Below are 11495 nucleotides of genomic sequence, written 5' to 3' on the forward strand. Positions count from 1 at the left end.
GGCCGAAACAAAAAGCATCCATGCACATTACCACGTAGCACAACGAACGATTGTACCCTTGGGGACACAAACGGACCTACACTTTCCAATAACTTACAGATAATAATCGATAGTCACAAAGTTTCCGCGCTCGTTGACACCAGTGCTGATTATTTTGGTATTTAGTGAAGCATTTTGCCGCCGACTGCGAAAAATGACTACTCCGTGGGATGGCCTTCCAGTAAGAACCGCGGGAGGTCACCTGGTATACCTTAAAGGAAAATGCACCGCCCGCATCGAAATTACATGGTGAGACCTGCCCTGCGAAATTCGTGATGTTCGAGCATTGCTCTAAAGCTGTTATTTTGGGAATAGACTTCGCTAGTTTGGTGCAGTGATCGACGTGGGGAAGAACAAATTGACACTCTAGACACGTTCTGTTTCGCCAAGGCCTCATGTAGCGAACCGAGCTGTGCTTTGAGTAGACTCCGAACACGTAAATTTGCCGCCGCTGTCGACAGTTTTTCTGCCTGTTAGAGCCGAGAAATCTTTTTGGGGCGAAGGTGCCATGGAAGTAAATGTTGAAATGCTACTTACGAGGGGAATCGGCGTTGCGAGAGGGATAGAAAACGTTAACGAAGGGCGGGCCAACATCATCGTGACCAACTTTAGGAATGGGCCGCAACACCTGACGAAAGGGACAGTTATAGCCTCCATGGAAGGAATTAGTGACGCTCAGGAGGCTGTCGCGGTTTCTGAGCAAGGCTTCTCATCCGGACCACAAGAAAAACGGGAATCGCAACTGAACCTAGATAAAAGACTAGAGTTGTCCCAGAAGCGCGATCTTCTCGAACTTTTACATCGATACAATGATTGTTTTGTCCCGACATTCAGGGTTCGCCAGACGCCTGTCGCAAAACATAGAATTATTGTCGGTGTCGCAACACATCCGATTCGCCAACCGCCATACCGGGTTTCCTTCAAATAAAGAGACGATACAGGAGCAAGTGTGTTAAATACTAAACGGTGACGTCGTCCAGCTTTTCAACAGTCTGTGGGCTGCCCCTGTGGTGCTGGTTAAAAAGAAAGACGGCTCGCTGCAATTCTGCGTATATTGCCGACAACTCAATAAAGTGTCAAAGAAGGATGTATACTCACTGCCACAAATCGACGACACCCTCAATCGGCTCCGCCACGCCCGCTATTTTTCGTCGATCGGTTTGAAAAGCGGAAACTGGCAGATTGAAGTAGATGAGCGCGATCGGGAGAAAACTGCGTTTATAACGCCAGATGGCCTCTATTAGTTTAAGGTGATGCCGTTTCGTTTATGTACTGCCCCTGCAACAATCTAATGAGTCATGGACACTGTTTTCGCCGGACTGAAGTGGCAGACCTGTCTTGTGTATTTAGATTATATTATTTTTTCGAGCACCTTTGCCGACCATCTTGTGCGCCTCAAAGCGGTTCTCCAGGGTATACGGAAGGCAGGCCTCACACTCAAGCCTTCAAAATGCCGGTACGCGTACAGCGACTTAGTTTCTTGGGCATATTGTCAGCCGCGCGGGTGTGAAACCAGATCCTGAAAAATTAGCAGCCGTAGCGTCGTTTGCACGGCCGTCGAACAAAAAGAGTCAGAAGATTTCTTGGTTTGTGCGCCTGCTTCAGACGTTTGTCCACAACTTCGCCCAGATCGCCGCGCTCCGGATCCACTTTACAAAAGATAGTATTGACTTTAAATGTAATGGGGAGGAGCAAGTGTCAGCGTCCAGACAGCTAAAACAAGCCCTTCAAACACCACCTATACTAGGCCACTTCGATCAAGCTGGCCACTTCGATCAGGCTACCGACACTGAGCTCCACACCAATGCCAGCTGCAAAGGACTGGAGGCGGTACTTGTGCAATTGCAGGATGGCACTGAGCGAGTTATCGCGTATGCTAGCCGAGCCCTTTCCAAGGCAGAGTGTAATTACTCCACAACGGAAAAGGAGTACCTCGCTGTCATCTGAGCAACAACTTTTTGTGTGGTCACCGACCACCACTCATTATGTTGGTTGGCCAACCTGAAGGATCCTGCGGGGCGGCTTGATCGATGGAGCCTTCGACTGCAGGAGTACGACATCACTATTGTATATAAATCCTGCCGAAAGCATCATGACGCTGACTGCTTGTCTCGAGCCCCCCTGGAGCCGGCGCCAGGAGACGACGATGACAGCTTTATTGCGATATTAAACGCGGCAGATATTGGTGTTCGACAAGGACATGATCCACAGCTTGACCAGCTAATGGGGCACCTTGAAGGAGACGACGATGTGGTACCTCATGTTTTCCTGCGTGTCCTGACCACACTTAAAATTCGGAGCGGCGTCCTATACAAAAAGAACTTCGAAGCAGCCAGATATTGCGGCTTCTTGTTGTGCCGGAAGATGTGTGTAGCGAGATCACGGAAGTTTGCCATGGTGACCCTACCATAGAGTGTCTTACTCTTACCTAGAGGGAAAGCTGTGCTTTATGGAAGTTTACATGGAGTTTCCTGACGACCGGTTCAGCCACTATGGACGCTCAAAGCATCATAGGCCGGAGAGCTACCGAGTGCAGAACTACACTTTTTGGCCAAAACTAATGCAGAAGATAAACATTGTTCTACCGTAAACATTGTTCTAACGTTCAATTTTGTGACTATAAAATGCAAAAAGAGAGAGAAACAGCATGTCAGTTTGAAATTTATCAATATAAGCGATGGCACTTTCTCCTATTTGCTTAGTTTTGATCAGCACAAATACCAATATTTCTCACTTAATAGGCACACTCTGAAAGGAAAAAAACGTCTCGGAAATAGTTATGGTTGCGCAATTACTTAAGAGAACTTGTACTGGCAGTTCGGGAAACAGAAACTTTTTATTAGCGACGTCTGCTTTTGCGCCTTCACTACTATGGCTTTTGCGGTCTATGTACGCACCTTGAGATAATGATGAAAAAGAAACATCATAATAACGCCACACGGTGCACCCAAGAAAAACCGACTGCCCCGCATCAAGTGGGGCGCCGGCCCATGATTCTTAGCGCGCCCATGGTGGCTAAATCCGCGTTTTGCGCGAGGATGTGGCGCCATCATGCGGGAGCGGGCGGGAAACACATTGAGCGGCAGTGTAGCAGACGACGCGAGAGCGCACCATACGAAATGACCACGCCAACGCTGATAGAAAGCGAAAGCTTCCCCCCTTTTTTGGCCTCGGAGCGGAAAGTAGTGACAGTGATTGCAGCATATCATGTTCACGCAGTATGGGGGAAGGTAGAGCGTTTTCACAATCCACTCATAACGCACGTACGCATATACTATCTTCGTATTGTAAGAGCGTGTAGCGCGGGCCGTGTTCGACGTGACAGAATGAGACGCTCTCAGCGTGCAGGTTTTCGGCAGACAGGAGAGCGTGGGGGGCAGAGAGAGAGAGAGAGGGATCTCAAAGGGCAAAGCAGCCAGGGGTTTGTTGATGCTGCAGAGCTAGGTGGAATCGTCTCCTGTGACTTTAAACGGCGCATATGCGCGGGGTGTCTTGAGTTACCGAGCACAATGCGGTCACCGCGGCGCCGGCATGGTGCAATGGGCGTCGCTTCCTCCTCGCGTCATCTACAACCGCGCAGCTATAGGATTTCATCCACGAAGATCGGCAGAGAGTCACATATACACACCCCGTGAAAAGGGCATTCTCCCGGCCGGAATGCACACCTGCAGGAAACGCGCTGCATTTTTCTGGCAATGGATGATTCAGAGCTGTAGCCGGTTTCTGGCCTCAGGGGTCAGAACGGATGTGGTCGCAGTGGTGAAAAGGTTCTCGGTGCGCAGAGAACTGTCATTCTGTTGTGAAAGGATCTCCAACGTTCATTTCTGCCTCCGCCGCGATTTCTGCGGAATCAACAACTCGGTGACACATGTGAATCTCCTACATATCGGATGCGCATCTCGGTCAGGAACCAACCCTGTTCTACGTCCAGAGCGATCCACTCTGCAAGTGAACGAGCATGAACCCTCCAGGAGACTCATTTATTGTGCCGGGCGGTTTCCTTGTCGTTGCAAACGGTTGGACCAAGACGGCGATTATCAAGCTCCCTAACGAAGTGCATCTGATTGCGTACATTAAAGGAACAAAGTCCGGATGCTTTGGCGTGCACGAAGGCGAGCCTTTAATTAAAAAAAAATACTGTGCGTCGTGCAAGTGTCAAGTGCGTCATATGCTCCGAGCGGCAAAAACACAGATACTACAGGTATGTATGCATCTAAGCGAAATAGGCATGATGAAAAGTACCTACTGGGGTTTTCACCCAGGCTGTAGCGCACCAGTGATAGCTGCAATGAGGATTTCTTCGCTTCAGTTGCACCGGGGCCTGAAGGCGATGTATTTTGTCCCTTCTTATCTTTATGTGCGAAAGGACTAGGTAGCTTAGATATCACAGGCGGCTGTGTGCGCTAGGCCGTGACTGCCACCTCACTAACAAGAAAAAGAAAATACGGCGTTTTAATGCACTGCCGTTCGCGAGCCTCATGACCAGCTCAACCACTCGGCTCGCTAACGGCGGTGCATCACAACAAACACCCTTTTTTTCTTCTTTTTAGTCAGGCGGCAGTCGCGATAAAACATGCTAAATATTACGGTCTAGCGCACACAGCCACCTGTGATATCTGCGCTACCCGGCCCCTTCGCACGACAAAATACATCAGACGCGCCGAACAAATGCTCATTGCGGCTATCACTGGTGGGTTACAGGCTTGGTGCAAACTCCGGTAGATACTTTTCATCACGCACATTTCCTTTAGATGCATACATACCTGTAACAAAGTGTTTTTCGCACCGTCGAGAGCACGCAGTCGGCTGCCAAGGTCGCCCATTCACGTCTTGACGCTTGGTTGCCCTAATCCAAGCTTCACGCCGTTGCAGGTCGCGGCTCGCCGAAGGAAACCTAACAAAACGCGTCTTGCATCCCGGCACGCCTCGAGAGTGGCAGCCGCAAGCGGCACAGGTGGTTGGCATCGTTTTACCGAGGCTGTGAACGTACCGCGCCTCCAGCCCCCGTGCGTTGGCTATGAGTGCGGCGACGAGAAGCGCCGTCGACGCCTCTCAGTTTGTTTTCATCAGTCGCCGCTGGGGCTTCGCGCATGCGCAGAAAACTCGCGCAAAAGGCGGATTGCAGCGCTCTCAGTTTTTCCTCTAGTTAGCGTAAGAAACTCTATGGACCCTACAACTGGTCACCTTGGTTACAGCTACTTTCATGGATTCGGGAAAAGTATTACTGGCTCAAACTCGCTAAGTATGTGCATCAGTACGCAAGAACTTGTCGCGAGTGTCAATGGCGGAAGACGCTACCCACACGTCCGGCGGGCCTTCTTCAGCCAATCGAACCGCCGAGTGCCCCGTTCCACACAATCGGAGTCGATTTTCTTGGCCCATTTGCCACGTCCCAGTCCGACAAAAAATTTATCATAATAGCGACAGACTACCTGACGTGCTATGCGGAGTCCCGCGCAGTTCCGTCTGTAACGGCTGCGGAGGCAGCCTAATTTTTCGTTGAGTGTATTGTCTTGCGGCCTGGCGCACCGGCAGTTTTGATCACTGACCCGGGTACCGCATTTCTGGCACAACTTCTGCAAGAGATCCTGCGTCTAAGCTGTACCAGCCACCGTCGAACTACTGTGTATCTTCCTCAAACTAATGGGCTAAGGGAGAGGCTGAACAAGAAGATGGCTGATATGATCGCCATGTACGTGGACGCCGACCATCAAAATTGGGACGAGGTTTTACCTTATGTTACGTTTGCTTACAATACTGCAGTCCAGGAGAAAACACGTATGTCACCTTTGCAACTGGTGCGTGGCAGAAAGGTCTCGACAATGCTCGATGCTATGCTGCCGCACGAACTACCTGACGGCGTCGCCTGCGATGCTCGACTAGTATGCGGGCGCACGGAGGAGGCTCGACAACTGGAACGACTCAACATACAGCCCCAACAATGTACCGACACTTATCGCTACAACCTCCGGAGAGGTGCCGTTGATTTTCGACCTGGTGATAAGGTCTGGGTTTGGACACCGGTTCGCCTTCGAGGCCTTTCGGAAAAACTTATGAAGCGCTACTTCGGACCCTACACGGTTATTCGTCGCATCGGAGACCTCAACTATACGAGCTACTTCCCAGCGGAAGTCGACCATCGTCCCGCCTTCCTCACGTCTTGAAGTTGTTCATGTTGTCCGGCTTAAGCGGTATTACATCTGACCCTGAAGGAACCCTTCAATGTTTTGTCCGCTGCAATTTTATCGCGAAACAACACGTGCAGGCACTAACCGTGTTTTTGCTGGTGTTTTTTTTTTTCGTTTAGCATCGAGACGGTGCTTCTTTCGGAAGGGAGGGATTGTAGCGCCCGAAGAAGAAGCGCGATCGCTTCGAAAAAGACGGCAGTGCTGCCGTGACTCACGCGCGTGCTGGTCCTGCTGCTGTGGTGCTGCACTGTGCCGTTGCCCTGTTGACCCGAGGTCTCTGCTGCCGTCGTGTCCCTGTGTATCAGGACGTGACAATATAAAGATATTATATAGGTATAGAAAAATAATGCATAGGCAAAAAATTATAATTGGAATACTAAAAACAACGTGTTGCGTGGAATCCAATGCACGTACATTTTTTTAGAGTCGGGTTTAAGCAACGGTAAAATGGCCCACCTCCTCTACATCACGGTTTCTTTTCAATTTTTAACTTTTAGGTTTTCTTTTTATGTCGCAAATAATTCCACAGGGAGGATGCATAAAGGCATGGAACAGCTATCCTGGTCGGGTATAAAGGATGCGATTATAGGCGTCTCAAAATGCCCGTAAATATTTTTTGTGTGCAGTGTTTCTGCAAGTCGATGCGATCGGCTTTAATTATTTTTTAGCAAAGCGCTTTCGTAGGATTGGGCACAGACATGGCCATTTGCGTTCCAGAGGAAGCAGATGTATTCACCTGAGAAAACACATCTAGCCACCCAAGAAAAAAAATTAGAACGCCTTGAAACTGAAACAGGCAATGAACCTCGCCGCCCATTCCTTACATGCATAGAATTAGGCGTCATGCTTTATAGAATTCGCTAATAGGCAAGCTTAAAGCGAAGCAACTTTTCGCGAAGGCATGCAAAAACAACAGGTTGACATGGTAAAGCCTTAGAGAGCATTGAAATGTATCGCGTTTTTCAAGTGACAGCAGCACATTCTTTCAAATACGGAAGCTCAAGATGGCAGCCTATAGCTTGTAATGTAGCGAGGCGGGAGGCCAAGGTCTCAAAATAAAGCAAAGAAAAAATGTTTTGCGGGGGACACAGAAGCAGGCAGCAAATCTGTCCTTCTTTCTACGAAGTAGGCTTGTCATCGCTGTTCCTTGCCCCGTACTTCTTTCGGGCTCAAAATAAAGCAAGGAAAAAATGTTGTTGTTGTTGTTTTGTTTTTGTTTTTGTTTTTTTTTTGGGGGGGGGGGGGGGACACAGAAGCAGGCAGCAAATCTGTCCTTCCTACGAAGTAGGCTTGTCATCGCTGTTCCTTGCCCCGTACTTCTTTCGGGCGCTCTTGAACAGCTTCTGGTTGCTTCACAGGTCCGCAGTGAGAGGATTAAGCGTGTTGTACAGGTTGGGGTCAGCAAGAATCGCCTGTATTCACAAAGCACGCTCCTCACATCCAGTGCCGGGGACCAGTCATCTTGGAGAATGTCCATGCAGATACTGCCCTCCGGACCAACGTTCGGATGGAAGCACGGACTCGGAAAGCGCACCGTAGGCGCCTCTAACGGGTACAGGAAGGAGACTTCGAAGCTTAAACGGTAATCTGTCCCCTCGAACACTGTACCGTCCGGTCCTTGGATGATAGCGAGCCAGCGGTATGGACTGTCCCCGTTGGGGAAAGCAGAAGTACCCTTTTCGCCGCTGGTCAACAGAGACGTGAGGTCCTGCTCCAGTCTCTTTAATGCAAAAACATACATTGAATCGGATGTGGGAGCGCCGCTAGCGACAGCGTTTTCCTGCTCAGCAAATGGGTTTAGAGAACTCATTTTATGGTCAAAGGGGAGAAAAATTACTGATGCACTTTGCCTTTGCAGCCGGTTTTCTTCTTTTGCAGCGATGGCCTCGACGCACACACCACGTGACAGCTACGCGATTCCATGGACGAAAACCGACTTGTATGTCAGGTTAGCAACATGAACGGCACCGCTGTCACCACGGTATGTAATTATGATGCGCACATATGCATCTAAAGAAATATTTTTACAATTTTTCTTTTTTTTCTTGGAGCATATTTAGGTCAACCATGCTTTAAAAGCTAGCGAAAACGCCTTAGAAGCGATAATGAAATCCTTATCCGCTCATGCTTTTACAGCGCTCTGGTATATATTTGTGTGCAACCGGGCCATCTGGAATTATCGCTACCTGAGATAAAGACAGAAAGGACTTCTTTATTCAAAACAAATTCACAATACAGTTTCCACTTACAATCCGCTGACGTTTTGCTCTGTGTGCATATATTAGCCATATGTTAGATGCGTAACATTGATCCAAACCATGAATAATGTCTAAGTGGCCAAGACATTTCCCACTGATTTTCATACGCTCTTCTACACATAACGTTCTGTTGTGCCTCATAGAAGTCTGAAAATGCGGCACCGCTTTTCAGCCCGTTTTTACAGCCCGTTTTTTTTTTTTTGGTTATAGAGACTGGAATATAGTATGCCAAAATATTAAACCTGTGAAGTTAGTTTTTTCTTGGAGGAAAGGAAATACGCTCAGTCTCCTATTTCGTTGGGCATCTACATTTAAAATTAGGAGCATACGATTACAGTGTCGCGGGGTGCGGACAAGGCCATAAGCAACAAAAGAGAATACAGGCCTAATTGCACTGAAATCAACTCTTTATTGGGGCTGACTAGCACACTCAAAATTGGTGAACAACTCGGCGCCGGCTATTACAGCAAACGTGCTCGTTGGTCGCTGAATGTCCTCACACCGACAAAGGCTCAAATGAAAGGCGGCGAAGAAACATCTAGATAAACCAGAAAAAAAGGTGACTAGCACCACCTAGAACCTTGCAGAAACATAGGCGAGTTGCCGGAATCTTCGAGACACATTTCGCCGCATCTTGCATGACAAGTAAACTGATTAAGCTGCGTCTCGTGACAACAAGCATGAACAAACAAAGAATAGTGAATTGATCCACGAGCCAAAACCAGAATAAGGCCGCATGCCGGCAGCTGTCTAAAAAAGAACAAATAAAGATTTGAATGGTTTGCGGCATTGCTCCCTCTTTAAAAAGGCATCAACCCGATGCTGGCACAATAACCACAGAAAGGTAAACAAACCCCTAGATATTAAGATAGCTCTAGCGCGCGTAATAAGTTTTGAGGCGCACAACATGAATGACTTCTGGTCGCACCCGGCGCCGTTGGGATGTGGTCGTGCCGTCGATGATGACCTCATAATCAAGCTGTTCGACGTGTAGAAGAACTGTGTATGGTCCGACATACCGCCGCCAGAGCTGTTCACTCAGTCCGCGGCGACGTATCAGCGTCCGAAACTCACACGTAGTCTCCCGGCCTGTACACTGCATCGTCTTCGCAAGTTGTATCGTCGAGCGTCAGTGTGCTTTTGTTGCTTTATGCGCAACCGGGAAAGGCATCGGGCTTCCTCGGCACGTCGAAGGTAGGAGATGACGTCCAGGTTCGACTCGGCGATTAAGTGCGCTACCATTACGTCGATTGTCGTCCTGGGTTCTCTGCAAGTTCCTCCTGTCTTGGTGCTGTATACCTACAAGAGCAGCCTTCCGGTGTGCGTCGTCCAGTTGCCTTCGCGTCGCATTCACTCACATCAACAGAACGCCGGTACAGCCAGACTGAAAAGGAGGCTTTTGCAGCAAGCTGGAGAGTGCTTTGTTTTGAGGAATATGTCCGTGGACTAAATTTTTTTCTTGAGACTGATCCCCAGCCCCTTCTGACACTCATGGGGTCCATGGATATTGGCTTACTGCCTCCACAGATACAGCGTTTTCGACTGAAGCTGATTCGCTTCCAGTACCAAGTACTCTACGTACCCGGCAAGTTGTTAGTCACTGCTGACACGCTCTCATGGACACCAGTGGATGGTTCGCTGCCAAGGCAAGCTGATCAAGTTAAGCTCTTTGTGGAAGAGATTCTTCGCTCACTCCCAGGCTTCATCTCTGAACGTCAAGAAGAGCTCTGCCAAGCACAAGCCATTGATGGTGAGTTCAACGTTCTGATTGAATACTGCCCTAAAGGCTGCCTAGGCAGTCAAGGCTGTCTCTTCATGTTAAAAAATACTGGCAGCCTCAGGGGGACCTTAGTGTTTATGAAAGGCTTCTTCTAAAGGGAGCCCTCATTGTTGTGTCTTTGGCTCTTCAGCGTTCCATACTTGACTTCATTCATGATGGGCATCAAGGTATTAACCGTTGCAAAGCTATTGCTCGAGAGTCAGTATGGTGGCCTGGAATAAACAGTCACATCTAAACGCTCATCTCTAACTGCGCCAAGTGCGCTGAAACACACGCTCAACACGCAGAACCGGCGTTGCCTTCGCAGACTCTAAGTCTTCTCTGGCAGGAGGTAAAAATAGACCTTTTTCATCTGAATGGTCAAGATTATGTGCTGCTGGTCGACTACAGGTCATGCTTCCCAGAAGTCATCACTCTGCGTTCTACAACAGCAACGCCAGTCATCGCAGCCATTAGGAGCGTCTTTGCACGCCATGGCATTCCAAACGTTGTTCGCAGCGACAACGTTACACAGTTCGCATCCAATGACTTCTCTGCCTTTGCAGAGGCCTATAGCTTCAGGCCGATCACCAGCAGCCCACATTTTCCGCAGTCCAATGGGGAGTTGGAGAGCATGGTGCGAAGCTGACAATCCTTTCTTGGAACTGCTGGCCTACAGGGACGTTCCTGGTATCAATGGTGTGAGCCCTGCAGAGCTTCTCATGGGCAGAACTCTACAGACGAGAGTTCCCAAGATAGCACAGCAACTTGAGCCAGGCTGGCCCTCGTCGCATTCTTTTCGCCTGCAAGATGGAGCTAATTGGAGGACGCAGGCACGAGACTTTAACCGGAGACATGCAGCCCAAGTGCAGAGCCCACTTCAGACCTTGTGAGCAAGTCGAGGTGCAGGACGTAAATAGCCCTGAGACGGTTCTGAGACCAGCCCAGCGTCCCCAGTCGTACGTCGTGGAGACCCCGAAGGGTGTCCTCAAGCATAATTGTCTGCACCTCGTCCCAATGACCAACTCCTCAGTGTCCAACGGCCCTGCCGAGCCGCCCGAAATGAAGCCATCCGGAAGAGAGTCTACTGCTGCAAGGCCCACCACCTCTACATCACCTGCTTCACCCAAGTCACAACCTACTTCACCCATTCGTGTGTCCGGTTTGGAAGAAAGATACGGAGTCCGAAAAAACTGGACTTGTCAGGGGTTGTTGTGCATACTGTTCCTTCGTAAACAAAGGTGGATGTAA

The 11495-nt window shown here is 49.3% G+C and overlaps 1 pseudogene; it reads left to right on the forward strand.

Moving 5' to 3' along the window:
• Positions 1 to 9976: 9976 nt before the first annotated feature.
• On the forward strand, positions 9977 to 11495 carry LOC146184810 (uncharacterized; annotated as a pseudogene).

This window comes from Amblyomma maculatum, chromosome 7 (assembly GCF_055883805.1).
Source record: "Amblyomma maculatum isolate TAMU_Amacu chromosome 7, ASM5588380v1, whole genome shotgun sequence".
NCBI lineage: Eukaryota > Metazoa > Arthropoda > Arachnida > Ixodida > Ixodidae > Amblyomma > Amblyomma maculatum.